At 34.7% G+C, this 18291-nt stretch overlaps 1 protein-coding gene across 4 annotated transcripts in view; it reads left to right on the forward strand.

The window, feature by feature from the left end:
* LOC136039772 (T-box transcription factor TBX3-like) overlaps positions 1–18291 on the forward strand; it is a 73756-nt gene that overhangs the window by 24426 nt on the left and 31039 nt on the right. The window lies entirely within an intron of this gene.

An 18291-nucleotide genomic window follows, 5' to 3' on the forward strand; every position in this document is an offset into this window, starting at 1 on the left:
TGAATATCAGTATTTTGAACCAATATAACTTGGTAAGTAGACACGGCTGAATTTTGGTAATTACGTGTTTTATGGATAGGCTTCAGTTAAGTCTTACAGTTAAACAGTTTTCAAGGTGGGTGGATATTTCATCTATAGAAGATGTTTTCAAAAGTTGTTCTGGTTCAAAAATTATAAATGATTCTCAATGTATGACCGTTTCACTATAATATCATTCAGATAAAAAGTAAAACTGTCGTGGATTTGTGATAGATTATTATACTTACTTAAATGTTTCCAAAACATTATATATCTTCACGTCCTGCTTATTTAAATTTTTTTGCCAAATCAACCCGTAAACATTTGTTTACTTAAGCAAATTCAAGCTGGCACTTAAATATTTGCTCAGATTCGTTTGGGTTCAAGTATATTGACTTTGAAGGTGTTATATATGATAACAGAGGGCCTTGTAAAATGGAACACCGCCATTCTTGTACAAACAGAGCATTAAACCAATATCTTTGACGCCAAAATTTACAACCCCCTAATGAAAAATCAATTCTACAACCCGTGAGGGGGTCTTAACGCAAGCCAGTTGTGTACAATGACAAGTCATTTGTAAATACTCAGATGTTTAAACCTGTGAATCTTGAATGCATAGACTTGTTATTGCCGCTGAGAAAAACTTTCGACAATTAAAAAGAAATACCATCTTGTTTTAGTGGAATCTTAGCATTTTGAGGCGCATTTACTCTTATAAACAGGAGAAGATACGCTACTGATTTTTTTTTCTTATGATAAGTTTGCTCATGATTAAAAAGCGGTCTTTCGGGTATCGCTCTCAACCGATGCGTTCGTCCTGCCAGGGATTTTAAAAACTGTGAACGGTATTTGTGTATTATTCAGAACACACTCAATAAGTGAAGTTAGGTTCTTTCGTGATCAAACTACGATACGAAAATCCGGTTTCATGGCCACAAAGACAGAACTCAATTTGGTTTGCTAGGTGGAGTGATAAACATAGTGTCTGAAAATGGATTTTGAAATGAAGATTTGGGATTTGCCAAAGACTGAAACGACTTCTTAACGACATTTCTGCGTTTTGGGTACATAATTTTAAGTTGTAATTTTACAATTTTCCTAATAAAGTATTATATTTTCTTCATATTTTGTTTTATTTCATTAGCTTTATCAAAGGTTTGGGCTATATATTTGCACATTAGGGGTGGGGGGGGGCGGTGTTGCATTATATCAAATACCTAACTTAACCTAGCCTAACCACCTCTATATATAAAATATTTAATTAAAATGTACCTGCATCATAGTTTGTTTCACAAAACAACCTAACTTCACTTATTGAGGGTGTCCTGAATAACACACAAGTACCCTGTGAACGTTTCTAGGTAATAAATACCTGCAATATCTTTAGGCCATCTTTTATTCTTCGCCATGCCAATGGAATGATTTGAAATTTTATCAAAAAATGAACAACCAGTAAGCACTGCTGGCGTATTTTGTATTCTTCTTTTCTTTCTTTTAATTTAAATCCTCATAAAAACTATTTTTGCTCTGTGGCAAAATTTAACCGTCTTGTGTAAATCGTTGTCAACCAAAGTCGGTATTTAAGGGTTTTCAACCTTTTGATTACAAGTCTAAAACTAATATTGCAATTCAGAAATTCAAAATCATATGCTTTTCACATAAACTATAGACTAATATAAAATTAAAATGTTAAGAATAACAATAGTGGATAACACATCACCCCACTAAATACAACATAAATAATTGGAATATATTTGTTTATAAGATTTCTTAAAACTAAAGTTCCCGAAAAAAAAACCTTATAAAAGGGCTAAAAATGATATTTTGTCATTTCACGACTAATGTTGAATTTGATACGCTCACACTTCTGAAATAATCGCCAAAACTGTCTGACAGGCTTTTCTCGCAGGTAGTGACGTCAAACAAGGAAGAAGATATGTCCCCATAGATATTTTGTCCCTCGTAGATTTTAAAATTACTTTTTTGTCATTGAATATACCATTTTTGGTATTTTGATACTTGTCAGTTATCCAAACCACACTCGAGTTCTTGATCTGAGTAAAACCAGTTTTTCTGTCTGCATTCAGAGATAATTAGTTTAATCTCAGTTAGATAAACTACCATGAGGTATATTTCAATCAAATATGTGATATATGGAGTTGGTTAGGTTATAGTAGGTTATAATGCGTTTTGGGCTGCCTGCTTTCCATAATCTTCTGTTGCAGTTTCAATAATTTTGCTACTAAAGTATTATGTTTTCATCATATTTTGGTCTATTTAATTATGATCATCTTAACCTCACTTCTTGAGTGTCGTCGGGATAACTGAGAAATACTGGCATTTTCATTGAAAGAACTAAAAGGGACAAATATGGCCCCCTCCCTTAGATTGTGTAAAATGAATTTTGCTATTCCCTCTCCTCCCCCAATTTTTTAAGTTGATGTCACTGCTTGCAGGGAGGGTCCTCTGCTCATAGGGAGGAATACAGATGAGAAGAGCCAAAATGAGATTGAACGTAGATTATCCTGCTAAGACTTCCCTTGAGAAAAGCTTAGTAAACCGTTTTTTGTGATCATTCAAAGCTCAAAAGCGTGAAGATGTTAAATACAAACGTTACACGCAACAGCTACGTTTTTTTCTCGCCTGTAGATTTAAAAAAAAAACTTAACCCGTCCGCTCATCTTGCATTGATTTGGGCTGAAAGAAATCCATTTTGAAGCGTCAGAACCCTTATCTATGAAAATATCCTTACCTTAAGGCTTAAACTGAGTACACCTATGATCATAAGCATTTGACCCCTCAGATTTCGAAGCCAGACTTTATGACTTGTAATGAAAAAAAATCAATAGAACTTCTTTAAATACTCAAGGCGGGAGTGTAGTAAGTAGGTATACCTGACTGTATTTAGGACGTACCCCAATTATACAGTGATTGTTTGATTATGCTTATTTCAGCATACCAGATAAACCGTGTCTATTTAAACAAAGGTTTTGGGTTATGTTATCTGTAGTGTGAGACCTCTGACGTTTTTAAATATTACAACCGTGATAGGTAAGTCTGGCGTTAAATGTAGTGTCGTGACTTTAGACCTGCATAAGTTATTTTGGCCAAAGGCCACACACTTTCAATTTCTATGTCTTAAAAATCAACCCCCCCCCCGCAAAATGTGTCTCTGGTGCTAAAATGGCTAATCCTCCACTTTTTTTACCTCTAAGAATAAAAAACAATGACAAAAATATGGGAAAAGTATCGATTTGCAGGCCATGAATGCCTATCTTTCAAACTACAACACTTTACTTAAGCCATCTACTGGAACCATTGGAGGAATTGAAAGTTCTTTTAATCGGAGTCTCAGAGTTGCTTCCAGTTTAACTTCGTCCCACCTCCCCCCTGAGTTGTTATAGCCCTACACTATCCATGAATATTCTTTGCACTCGTTTGGTATCATATATAGTTTCTGGCCAAAAAGTCCAAATTTGAAAAAAAAATTATATAGCCCAGGGCTATATCCAGGATGTAGGGGGGCGCAGTTGAACTGGAAACAACTCTTAAAATTCGATAAATATAAAGTCACTGAATTCAATGAATCATGATATTTGTTCGTATATATTGTGTAGTTTAGAAGAGGGTATGTGCACAACTGATATCCAACATTTTGGAGAAGGACGTTTATATCTCATACCTCATTTTGGGTATGACTTTAGTTAATACCTCATTTTTTAATCGTTGGTTCTTTATTGAATTAAAAATGTAATTCATGTTATATTTGGATTATCACTTTAAAGGCGAACTCCTAGAAAAGTATTTGTGCTTTTCCAGGAAAATTTTAAGGTCCTTCACTGGGGCGTCATTTGGGGGGACAAGGGGACCGTACCCCTCTCCCTTCCCCAATAATGTGGAGAAAAATTATTATATATTCCATGCCCCTTGACTATCCGGATGTGGACCCCCTCTTGCCCCCCATGAAAAATTCTGGAGATCGCCCCTGGTCCTTCCCAAATCTCAATGTAAATAAACTCTTTGAAATTGATTTCCTTTATACTCCCAATTTATCTCAGAATACGCTATAATTATATGTAAATATTCATATACACTTATGAAAACTAGGTTAACTGCCAAAACCAAGAATTACAATAACACCGAAAATTTTCTGACAAATATTCCCCCGATTCTCTAGACAAATTTGATAACCCTGTTAGCAAATATTGATTGGAAATTGAAGACTTCTGACCGCAAATTCGTTTATCTCTATCTGCTATGTCTCGGTAATTTATCAACCCCCACCCTCTCTAACAGATGTCATTGATATCACCCGGATCAAATAGAAAATAAAAGACAGAAGGCTAAATATATCCCCTTGGTAAGATATTCGACAGATAACCTCCACGCTTCGTGGAGTTGCAGTTCGGCGGCTAATAACACAGCTTTCAAATTGACCATAAATTTTTATCAGGGAATGTTCTTAGCGTGAATACAATAAAATAAGGTGGGTACAATAAAATAGCATGGATACAATAATAGCTCTGTCTTTTCCGTTTTTGTTTCTAGGGCGAATTTCCAGTACTAGAGGTAAAACAGTTTCGTAATCCCTATGTAATCATCTTTTAGCGGATTTTACAAAGAAATGGAATCGCTACCGCTTTAGCTGCACATAGAGGAGTAAATGAAAAAATTTTCCTTGGGGTCAGTCTGAAGGACTTTTCTAAGAAAGTTCTAGAAATTCAGGCTTAAAACGTAACTTAAATAGAGATTCATATTCCTGAAAAATCCCCATAGATTCCCTAATTTAAGTTCGGTAGTATAGTCCTATAGTCGCCACGGTGCACAAGAAAAGTACTGATTTGGTTCAGATGGATGAAGGGTATCTACAGAGGATCAGACTGGGCATTTCCATACCCAAGGAGATTAAAGTCCTGCAAAATACTAAATTTTGCCGCATTCAGAACAAATCTAACACTTATGGACAACATTGTTTTACCCTCCTTCCCCTCTCCCTAGAAGAATTGTATATTATCCCTTGGTAACCACATTTTTTAAGTGGCTGAAAACGTTCAAAATTGCATAATTTCACATTTTTGTAGATGGGAGCTCGAAACCCCTACCACAGGGTTGTTTATCTTTGTGAATTTGCTTATGTAGTTTTCATTAAGATAAATTGCCCTCTTCAGGGTTTTTCCTCCCTTTTTCAAAAATTTGTTAAATTCTTGGACTTGTAGCTTTTGATGTGTAACTTTAAACTTGAGGAGTGTTATATATTGTGAATGACATGCTTAAGCGTGATGCTCCTTCAAGGAGCATCATATACAAGAAAAAGAGCGATTTAAGTTCAAATATGCAGTATTTGTATTTTTTAACTTTTCCAAAGAATTTCCTCATTGGGATCAATCGAGTGGACAATTGACTTGTGGGCAAGAAAAAAAAGAAAACTACTAGCTGGGCTAGTGCATAAAAAATTGTTTTTGATGTATTTTGTTTGCTTTTTTGTTTTTTTGCCTTCTTCCGCGAAAAAACTCAAATCCTCCCCAATAGGCCCATTGGTTTTTCTCTGTACATCCCTGGCAAATATTTTAACGAAACAAGAGTCTCTATAGCTATTGATTTGGTATTACGATATTTTCTTTTTTTAATATTATTATTATTCAAAAAACATGGGACAAAATAGACTTATTGAATGTCCGAGATCGTTGCCTTACTGTTATTAGGAAGCCTAATGGCCGTATTGTGCACTTACAACTTCTGATGTACTTGGAAAATGCTACTCAGAAGTATGCTTAACTACATCGTTGACATGACATGTCATTCCACGTTTAGGATGCTCCGTTATGCTCTTCTATTTATTCTTTTTGATTGAGAAAACAAAAAATTTAAGGAGTGTTCCCATGCGATTCTAGTTAAAAATCCAAGCAATAAGGCATAGCACTCATTAAAATTTCGGGAAACCATGTTTAAGACAAGAATCGTGTTGCTCAAGAGAAAAGCATCTTAGTTAATATATTATTTCATATTTCCCTGTAATTTGATAACAATTAGTTTTTATGGCACTTGGTATTAACCAAGTGACATATAGCAATCGCCAATTCTGTCGGTCTGTCTGTCTGTCGGTCTGTCGGTCCCGGTTTTGCTACTTTAGGCACTTCCAGGTAAGCTAGGACGATGAAATTTGGCAAGCGTATCAGGGACCAGACCAGATTAAATTAGAAATAGTCGTTTTCCCGATTTGACCATCTTGAGGGGAGTGGGGGGCCAGTTAATTCGCAAAAAATAGAAAAAATGAAGTATTTTTAACTTATGAGCGGGTGATTGGATCTTAATGAAATTTGATGTTTGGAATGATATTGTGTCTCAGAGCTCTTATTTTAAATCCCGACCAGATCTGATGACATTGGGGGGAGTTGGAGGGGGGAAACCTAAAGTCCTGGTTTTGCTACTTTAGGCACTTCCAGGTAAGCTAGGACGATGAAATTTGGCAAGCGTATCAGGGACCGGACCAGATTAAATTAAAAATAGTCGTTTTCCCGACTTGACCATCTGGGGGGGGGGAGTGGGGGGCTGGTTAATTCGGAAAAAATAGAAAAAATGAAGTATTTTTAACTTATGAGCGGGTGATTGGATCTTAATGAAATTTAATGTTTGGAATGATATTGTGTCTCAGAGCTCTTATTTTAAATCCCGACCGGATCTGATGACATTGGGGGGAATTGGAGGGAGGGAAACCTAAAATGTTGGACAACACTTAGAGTGGAGGGATCGGGATGAAACTTGATGGGAAAAATAAGCGCAAGTCCCAGATACATGATTGGCATAATCGGAACTGATTCGCTCTCTTTGGGGTAGTTGGGGGGGGAGTAATTCTTAAAAATTAGAAAAAATGAGGTACAACTAACACGAGTGAAACCATGATCGGGATGAAACATGGTGGGAAAAATAAACACAAGTCCTAGATAGATGATTGACATAAACGGAACGGATCCGCTCTCTTTGGGGTAGTTGGGGGGAGGGTATTTCTGAAATATTAAAAAAAATGAGGTATTTTTAACTTACGAACGGGTGATCGGATCTCAATGAAATTTGATATTTAGAAGGATATCGTGGCTCAGAGCTCTTATTTTAAAACCGACCGGATTATGTGACATTGGGAGGGGGAGTTGGGAGGGGGAAAACTAAAACTTGGAAAACACTTAGAGTGGAGGGATCGGGATGAAACTTGGTGGAAAAAAAACACGAGTCCTAGATACATGATTGACATAACCAGAACGGATCCGCTCTCTTTGGGGTAGTTGGGGGAGGGGGGTTAATTCTGAAAAATTAGAAAAAATGAGGTATTTTTAAATTACGAACGGGTGATTGGATCTCCATGAAGTTTGATATTTAGAAGGATATCGTGTCTCAAAGCTCTTATTTTAAATCCTGACCGGATCTGGTGACATTGGGGGAAGTCTGGGGTGAGGAAACCTAAAATGATGGAAAACGCTTAGATTGGAGGGATTGGGATGAAACTTGGTTGGAAAAATAAGCAGAAGTCTTGCATACGTGATTTACATAATTGGAACGGATCCGCTCAATTTGGGGGGGGGGTAATTCTGAAAAATAAGAAAAATGACGTATTTTTAACTTACGAAGGAGTGATCGGATCTTCATGAAACTTCATATTTAGAAGGACCTCGTAACTCAGATATCTTATTTTAAATCTCAACCGGATCAAGCGTAATTGGGGGGGGGGGGCGTTGGGGGGACCGGAAATCTTAGAAAATACTTAAAGCGGTGAGATCAGGACGAAACTGGATGGGAAGAATAGAAACCTGTCTAAGATACGTGACTGGCATAACTGGACCGGATCTGCTCTCTTTGGTGGAATTGGGGGGGGGGGGGTAATTTTGTAACTTACGAAAGGGTGACCAGATCTTAATGAAATTTGATATTAAGAAGGATCTTGTGCTTTAAAGTTCTAATTTCAAATTCCGACCTGATCCTGTGACATTCGGGGGATTTGGAGGGGGAAACCGGAATTCTTGGAAAACATGAAAATTGGGGTATTTTTATCTTACGAATAGATGTCGCTCTCTTTGGGGGAGTTGGGGGGAGGGGTTCAGTGATTTTGCGAGTTCGGTGCTTCTGGACGTGCTAGGGCGATGAAAATTGGTAGGCGTGTCAGGGAGCTGCACAATTTGACTTGATAAAGTCGTTTTCCCAGATTCGACCATCTGGGGGGCAATATATATATATATATATATATATATATATATATATATATATATATATATATATATATATATATATATATATATATATATATATATACATATATCAGAAGCATTCCGTCAGAAAAATCCCATCATCTGCCACACGACTGATTGTGACTTTGAATTGTGGGTGTGATAGCAAGGAAATTGTGATAGTAAGGAAATTGGTTAGAACAAACATTGAAAGAGGCACGATATGCACTTACATTTTGAAGGGGTTCTACATTTAGGGGTATATGTTGATGATAATATTCAAGATAAAAATAAATACTATATGGAAATTTAAGCTTTTATGGGACAAATCATATAAACTTTGATGTGTCCAGGAGTAGGAGAGAAGGCAAAGGCAAGAAGCCTTAACCCTGCGTATTTTTATGATAGAGTGCGCACAATGCATAATTTTTCGTTCACCTTAGGGGGGGGGGCTCAAAAAAGAAGCAGAACAGAAAGAGCTATACGAAAATCATAGTTAAGCGGAAATCATCATAAAAACTGATACCTCAGGTAGCTGGTAACTTCAGACAAGAGTGTACCCAGGACTTTTGTTCGGTGGGAAGGGTACTTTTTTGGGGGGAAATGGGGTAGAAAGAACTTTAAAAACGCGTTAAAATTTGTTTTCTATGCATTTTTATTATGCTTTACGGGTTGGATACTTTTTTCTATTGTGGTTCAAACCCGATAACCCCTCCCCCTCCTCGACATGGTCTTTCCTTCAAGTTTATTCTTTCAAGGAATTTAAAAATATTAATATCTTACTACTTAAAATTTTAAGCAAATAGCAAAAATACAGATTTAAGTGTGAATTTAATAAACTAATAGTCAAGACTTAAAGAATGAATTATCATTATAAAGTCAAAGTTGGTTTACCCTTCTTATTTTCTTCTGTTCCCTCTCAAAATCTGATTTGGCGCAAAACAGGATCAGTTAAAAGACGACTATATATTTAAATGTTGGTATTTGGTGTTAAAACCGAAATTGTACACCAGATTATAAGACGGAAGCCCCTGAAGGTAAAACAGCAAATGTTAAGACCGGTTCAATTTTGATTAGCTAAATATCGACTAAAATAGCTCCTTTTTTTGTGTTGTAAATTGACTTTTTCAGCACACTAAAGTTGAGTTTGTGTGTGGCAATCGTGCAAAAAAAGATTAGCTCGCTAATAATTTGACTTGTAATTTGACTTGTGGGCAAGAAAAAAAAAAGAAAACTACTAGCTGGGCTAGTGCATTAAATATTGTTTTTGATGTATTTTGTTTGCTTTTTGTTTTTTTGCTTTCTTCCGCGAAAAAACTCAAATCCTCCCCAATAAGCCAGTTGGTTTTTCTCTGTACATCCCTGGCAAATATTTTAACGAAACAAGAGTCTCTATAGCCTATTTATAATTAAAAGTAGCATAAATTTTCCAAACTTCAAAGAAATTTGGGTATATCTTAACCTTTTAATTTTGGGAAATAAGATATCTTATATATTTATTTTTACTCCATTTAGTTTTTGGGAAATAATTCGACCTACCAACAGTCCCCTGCAGCTTATTCTACCCGGAGGGAAATTGAAGTGTGTTTTGGTAGTTGTGGGTATTTGGGTGGTGGGTGATAGGGCCGACCTCCTTCACTAGATTTGTTCGACACTCCCTTTAGATCCAAATTTTTTGTTTTGTATTTTCATTGGAAAATACTTTTTTTGGGGTTTTAGTTATAAAAACTATCTCCCCAGATTTTGAAGAATATATTTCCCCCTCTTCGCAACATTTTGGCATTGAGGCAACTGGGGATTGTGGGCTAAGAAGTCCAAATTGTATTCAGGTATGCCCTCTCATGTCAATGGTTGTTAATTTGATTTTTTTTTTCTTATTTTTTAAACCCAAATACATAATACGTTTGTAATGTTAGTGTGAGTTGTGAGAAGACCATACCTAGGATTTTATGGTGCGTGGGAGGGGGTTTGCTTAAGAAAAAATACATTCCGGGTTTGTTTTGGCCACTAGAATGTGCATATACTTGTGTAATATATCATATTCTGGGGCGGAGGACCTAACTGGAAGTCCCATTCGATACGGCAAGGAGTAGCGGTGTCATCTTAAGGCGTTGGTGAGTAAATGTGAGCACCAAGAGGAAATGTTTGCCTCTCATTGATTTGAAAAAAAGAAGGGATAGATCAACAATAAAACTTACAGTTAAATCCGGCCCTAATAAATCTAACTAAACTATTTAAAGACATTTTTGTAAGCCAAACTCCCCTTTCAGAAAAATTATGTGAAGGCTCACGAGTAGTGGCAAGAACAATTATAAAAGTTTGAATCTCAGCTTCAACCGGTTTTTTAAACCGGTTGAACTAAAACCGGTTTTAAGAGTTGCCACTCTCTACCAATGCTGTACATCTAGATGTGCTACTCTTTCCATTGTACATCGCACATTTCCACCAAACTGTAGATATCCGCTCAGCCCATTAGACACTTCCAACAAGTATGACATGTGTCACCTGTTATGCACAGTTTTTTGAAATGAAATCCTTCGGATCGGTCTAAGATTACAAAACTGGGTACTCTTATAACAAAAAGTGTACAACCCTTTGATTGCTACAGTGTCCAAGAGATTGAATTCTGATGTTATAATTCAAGTTTATTGTCAAATATTCAAAACAATTTTGAGTTCACCATTCAATAATAAGCGTTCAACACAATTATTATTAGTATTTCTATTTTCAACAAAATTATATTAAATAATAATACTTTTAAGAATTAAATCCGTCTCTAAGACGCCACTTTTTTAGTCGTCTGATTAAACGCTGATAAGGACGTGTTTATCCGAACTCTTTAAAACATGTATTTTTGTTTCGGAAGTTTTTGATCATGACAAACTTGACATTGATTTTAGTTAGCGGCAGTTTTATTCTGTTTAAGTGAAAAATAATAAGATAATTAAATAAATAAAATTCTTGGATATTCCTCCTTTTGCAATACTGTGAAATGTTGACATGGAGACAAAATTATGATTTTACTATTAACCAATAGATGGTTTCTCTGTCCTTTGCAAAAACGGACAATTAATTTGATATTCATTTTTCTTACCAAGACCCAAAATTATTTGGAGGGAGAGAGTTAAGGATTGTTGACTTATCTGTTCACCAAAAAGGTGATTAAAGTCGCAAAAGCTGCTCAAATTTGAACGTGTTATTTCAAAGTTCTTTTTTTATGTCAAAAAAAGTAAGGCAAACAACTACATATTTTTCCAGTATATGATAGTCTTGGGGAGGAATTTTGCCACATAATCCCCCTAAGTTTTCCCCTAAAACAAATAAATGTCTGATGAACAAAATTTTAAATTCTAGAAATGTTTAGAAGATTGAAGTTTGCTATCTACCTTGTAATTCGCGTTAGGAACATTTCAATGTAACAAAATTGGCCTACCCGTCAGAAATTCAGAATAGAACTACACAGTAATAAATTGACCATAAGCAACAAATAATCCATTCAACTTAATAATCCTTAGATTTTCATTCTAAATTTTACATAACTAAAGTTATGTCATTCACAACATCTAAAGTAAAAAAAGTAAGTAAGTAAGATGGCACTAGACCCTTAAGGTCCGAATCGGCGGTGCTGATCTCCGTTTCGTGGCCCTTCAGCCAGGAAGCGCAATGGGGGGTTGAGGGCCAACCATCCTGTGCTTTCGCACACCCTTCCTGCTTACCTTCCCCAGATTTCTCCAGGTACCCATTTAGAGCTTGGTCGACTCTGGCTGAGCTTACGACTCTGGCTAGCTAGAAAATCACTTGTTGAACATTTAAAGAAAAATAAAGGTTTCGAAATTTGGCTGGACCGAATAAAGTGAACTATTTAAAAGCAAGTAAGCAATACTTATTCTTTTTTTAAGAGAGTTGGCTAAAAAAGAAAATAACAGAAGAAAAGAAGCCAAATTTAGCAGATTTGGGGGAGAAATAAGCCATTATTGCAACCCTGAGCACAGGAAATTTAAGTTTTAAAGGTGACAAAAGTGAAAAAAAAAATTCATCATATACAGTGAACCAAACTCAAGCCAATAAGCCATAGTTGTTTTTTTTTTGTAGAGAGATCTGGCTAAAAATGAAGGAAAAAACAACAGAAAAAGAGAAGAAAAAAACAAAATTTTATAGGTTTTGGGAAAAAACATGATTGTAACATTGATTAAGCCACTTATGAAAAAGAAAACAAATAAACATGAGCATACTGTTTGATAAAAAAATATATAGTTCAATTTCAACAGCATAATATTCACTTGTATTTGAGGTATTTTCTTCAGAAAATATATGTGAATCCGTTGAACTTCAATTGTAAACACTCAAAATTCAATTAGCTCAAGTAACAACCGTATCCTAAACTCGGCGCCGAAAATTAATGCATTGTCATTAATATTTAACCACTGTATTTTATGACACTACAGTAAAATTACTAAAAAGAAGAGAAGGTAGGATAATAAAAATACCCTAAACTTTACTAATTATCTTTACACCAGCTAAAGCCAAAAATGGTTTATAACAGTTTTCCTGGGTATTTAAAAATATGATTGTAGGAAATAGACTATTTTTCAGACAGTTCTTACATTAAAGAGGTAGTATTTTGTAATTTTAGGATCAATAAAAACTGTTAAATGAACTTTTATGACTTCCCACCAGTTTTAAATTCTCTACGTGAAAAGTTCACACCAGAAAATCTGATTTGTCACAGAGGAGCATCATGTTGATGACATGACCTTAGTTTTATGACTGTGTTGGTGATTAACTTCTCGGAAATTTAGTGCTTCCGCAGTAGTTTAACGTAACATCTAACATTAATAGGAAAATGAAGCCTTAAAGCACTAGAAATAAATATAATATACATCATAATAAACCATATACAAAATAATATACACTTCAGTACACATAATGCACAAATACAAAATAATATACAAACTCTCCCTCCCCCTTTCAAATAATTTTGGAAATATTTTGGGAATATTTCTAAATAACCATGATGCGTATGTAAAAAAAAAAATCTAGAAAAGTTTCGAAAAGCTGGAGTATATTTTGGATTTAAGACTTAAAACACCAGAAATAAATATAATATACATCATAATAAACAGTATACGAAATAATGCTTCCACTTAATTTACTGCTAAATTTTTAAATTATTTTAATTAATATTACATTTTTTAATTATTTTTTTTAGTTTTTAATTTTTTTATTATTTTTTAAATAATTTTTTAATTAATTATGAAATTATTAATTATTAAATTAATTAATTGGTACTTTTTGAAATGTTTTTATTCGTGTTTAATTTGTATATATTTGTTCCTCTTTTTGAATGTGTTTTTTTTTCCTTTTTTTGATACTCCATCGCCATGCCTTTGTGTTATTGGTGGGTTATAAAATACATTCATTCATTCATTCAATATACAAAATAATATGCACTACAATACACATAGTATACAATATACAAATAATATCCAAAATCTCCCCCCCCCAAATAATTTTGGAGATATTTTGGGAATATTTCCGAGTAGCCATGATGCGTATGTAAAAAATGTAGAGGTTTTCGAATAGCTGGAGTATATTTTGGAAAATACTCAGTCATATCATACAACGTATGCAGCAAGAAATTAGATGTGGAAAAACCGCACTTCTGTTGTAAGGAAATTTTATTCATTTATTAAAATAAATTATTCTTAAGAGAACACCGTTAACACCCTTTCTTTTGTCGGTGCCTGAGGTCCTGTCACTTAAGAGACTAAAATACCTATTTTGCTTAATGAATTCTTCCCTTGTTTATGCTGCTAAAAGTAAAAACTATAGACATAGCGGAAGTATACGATTACTATATTTATTAAGCTTTGCTATTTTTTTCTACAATTAAAACTTAAAAAATGGCAGCATTTACTAGCATCATGCTTTTGCGAAAGCTGCCCGACCGTGTAGAATTTTACCAGTTAGATATTTCTAAATAGTATGAAAAAGTGGTTGCAGGATTTCAAGTGTGACATATCGAATAAAATACGGAACTTAACATTTTGTCCATGTGTTACGTAAAATAAATGAATTCTTAGGTGATAAAAAAAAAGTAACCATCCAAAATCTGAAAACATTTTGTAGATGATTTATAGTCCTCAGTTGCAATATATATGGTTATCAGAAAAGAACACAAAGCTATTTCCTTCTGCCCTTACGCCCCCAAAATCCCAACATGTTTACCATTTTTCTATAATTTCCAATATATCATTTTTTATATATGTTTTCCTCCTTCGAAACGCTGGGCCCTCCTGAAATAAATTCTGATGATTTGCCTTAGGTTGTCAATCACCTTTGGTTTAATATTACGAGACAAAGCGATCAAAATTGTTCAGCTAGATTTAATTATGTGAAATTGCGGTGCTCAGATGACATTTTAAGACTATATTGTCAAAATTTTGGCTTAGAGTTTATATTTTTGGTCTTGATTACATACATGTGTTTGTTTTATATGTATTTTGATTCGTTTATACTTTTTAGTCTTCCAGAACACAATTTAGTCCCCCTTCGAGATTTTTTCCCATATTCTAATTTGGAAGAATTAGAGTGTATTAATTGCAACTCCCTCTTAAAGTGTAAAGGACAGTGAAAAAAAAAGGTATGATTGTTTGAATTAGCTACGTGGAAAAATAGCCATATATCTTAAAAAAAATTGGAAAAATTGGGGATACAGATTTCAATGAGAAAGACCTGTATGTTCAGTTTTAGTTGTAGGAGTCACAAAACAAAAAAAGAAGAAGCAGCTAAAATTAAGAATAAGAATAAGAAGCGAATGTGAAAAACAGTAAAAATGAAAATAGAAGAAGAGCGCGTGAAGAAACAGTGAAAATGAAAAATAAGAAGTACATGTGAAAAAATAGCAAAAAGAAAATAGAAGAAGAAGAGTGCGTAAAGAAACAGCAAAAATGAAAAAAGCATTCGGATCCAATGAGCTTAAGAACTTGCAGCTTTCACGCAAGGTATCCTTAGCAATCAGCCGGTTGTCGATATTTAAATTTTTACGGACAGAAAATGTTAGAGATTTAACTAAATAGTTCTGATTATTTATTTTCACGGTTTAACGTGACAACACTGACGAAAAAGTTATACTGCCCTAAGACATTATAATTTTGAACCAACGGATGGCAAAATATCGGAAAATCATGGTTTTCAGGCATGAATAGACTTAATGAGGAACAATGGGGCAAAAATGTAATTATTTTGATGCCCTTAGGGCTTTAAGCTCATATCTCTAAAAAGAATTAATTTAGAAGGGGTCTCTAACCTTTTAATACTAAATTATTTTTTTTATATTTTAATTTATTAATAAGCAATAAAGGCTGTAATTTGTTGAGTTGTAATGGAAAAGCCTTTAACGGACATATAAATATGTTAGCCAATAAAGGAATCCCTAAAAAATAATGTTTAAAAAACTATAAATGATAAAACAAATTTTAGCCCTTAAATACTAAATTTTCTTTTAGTTACAAAATAGATGGTCAGTAATATAGATTAACGATTTCTAAATTTTAGTTCCAGAAAATTTCATTGAAACCAGTGTCTACGTCAATAAGGATCCCAAAAAATTAACCTCATAACGTTTGAGAAATTACAAAAAGCTTTTTGACCATGAAATGCTAAATAAACTAAACATGTTTTTTTCCCAGATTTTTTTTTTAAGATAAGATTAGATAAGATTTATTCATCATGAAATACACATACAATATGACATTTTACTATTCCCCCAAAGGCTCTGTCGCCTGTAAAGAAGGGGGAGTCTCCAGTGACTCAAAATTTCGTGTCTTAATTAAGGAATTGCGTAGAAATGAAACTGAAAACCCTAAAAATGACAAAATAACTTTCGTCTTTAAACATTACATGACACTTTGCTTAGAGACTGATTTTGCACCTAGATGTCAGCGTTTGTCATGCTTGAACAAAAGAATATAAAAAATATAGCCCCCCCCCCCGCGGGGGGACTGGAGCTTTCCAAAGGGAAAATATTTGATAATAAATTTTATGCCAAAAAGCATTATACTTTTTGTTAAATTAAAACAACTTCCATTTTTTTACATTTCGTCTTCTTTATGAGCTAGGACCCCCTTACTTATAGATTATAGTAAGATACCATAATGCATCTTGCCACTTTTTTCTTTATTTGTGGAATTAGTCACTCTAGCCAGTTTAAAGTCACATTTAGTCACGATTTACTTCCACCTGGTTTTAAAACTAACTGGTCAATCAAGATTGACATGGTTCAAGAAACAATTGTTTTTGGCGACAGGCGGCACAGTGAGACAGTGCTTAATATGAAAACCATCACGGCACTTGAGAACAAGGCTATCGGCGCCTTGCCCACCACAGAGTAAATACCCTTTTGGGACGGTGACAAGCCAGAGGGATCATTTGGACAAACACAGCGGCAATTTTGAAATTTTAGAGGTGTGGTATTTACTGAAATTTGATACTATTTCAGGTGACAAGAGAAAGTCAGTCAAGTCATTTAATAGAAGAATAGTAAATAGACAGTAACAAATTGAAGAATATTAATGATGTGAAATGCACTTTTTAGCGTGGCACTTGCTTGAAATATTGAAAGCTTTAATTTCTTCACTTAAGTTTCATAAGCAGATAACTGGAAAAATGTTTTCAAATGATGTATAGATTTCATAGATTTAGGAATCAAGTTTCTTTTGTACACTAATCAGATATTCGAATTTTGTGCATTCTTTTATGACTAATTGCCATATATAGCTAATCTTGTATGTCAGGATTTTGCATAATTTAAGCAGAGAACGAGCAAATTCGATCCTTAACAAAACATTTGTATGTATTAAGCACCAGGATATTTCACTAGCAATAATTGGAGCTGGATTTAGGGGGAGAGTTGGTGATCGCCCTACTTGACGCTGGTGCAGTTTACCTTTTCTGTAGTTTTCACTTTTATTTATAGGAGTACTTCTAGGAAGATAACGGTGTTCAAAGTTCTAGACATGCTCACAGACCCTCTACCCCCCCCCCCCAAAAAAAAAGGATTTTTCACTGGAATTACCGAAGTGAAAACTTGTCTTTCTTTGGGAAAGGAGTGATAATTAAGTGAAATAGAAAATTTTACTTTCTAATTTAAAAAAACAGTTTTAAGCTATCATCCATCGAGAATCAAAACAAATTTTCTGCAAAAAAACAAGTTTTTCGTCAGAAACCGTATACATGGTTGCCGGCGGTTGCCGGCCATGGTTGACAAGTCAAACATACATAGCTTTCCTCAATAACATATACTATATGTAAACAATGAAAAAATTGCATAACTTGCAGCCCTTGCCCTGAGGCCTCGGGGGGAGGTGACATCCCCAAACACATAATTGTCGAGTTTTTAAACAATGCAGACAAAATTGATGTATCTAAACTTTGTTTGGATATAGATTATTGAAAATGATGGGTGTGGGGAGGGGGTAGTGTTGGTTTTTCTCAAATCACTTTGACTCTTAAGAAGGACAGTATAACTTCCAATTTAAAATCAAATGAGACCCGTCTGAATCTAATAAGACCACCTATTCCATAAGAGCATTATATGTCCCCAGGGCATACCTTAACGCCCTAGTTCATAGGCTCCGGGGGGTTATTTTAAACCTGGAGGCATTGTTATATGTTCTTTGGATTGTTTAAAACTTTATTGCCATCGCACAATTTCAATCAGATGCATTTGGTGAAAAAAGGGTAGTCGGGGGGGGGACTAGTTGACCTCCATCACTATTGACTCTTAAAAGAGAACTAGAACTTCCACTTTTAACCAAATGAGCTACCTCTAAAGTTAATACGATCATCCTTTTCATAGGAGCCTTAAATGTCCCAGGGGCATAACTTACATTTTTTCCTCTAGCACCCCGATTTCAGCTTAGCCTATTCCTAGAAAGTGGTAAGAGTCTTACCTCTGCTGTTTCGACGGAAAGCGCGGACCTTAGGACGGATTGATCAATATGACTTTGCATTTTGGAAAGCTTTGTAGAACTCTTACCTGGGGCCAAAGATCTAT

The sequence above is a fragment of the Artemia franciscana genome, chromosome 20 (assembly GCF_032884065.1).
Source record: "Artemia franciscana chromosome 20, ASM3288406v1, whole genome shotgun sequence".
NCBI lineage: Eukaryota > Metazoa > Arthropoda > Branchiopoda > Anostraca > Artemiidae > Artemia > Artemia franciscana.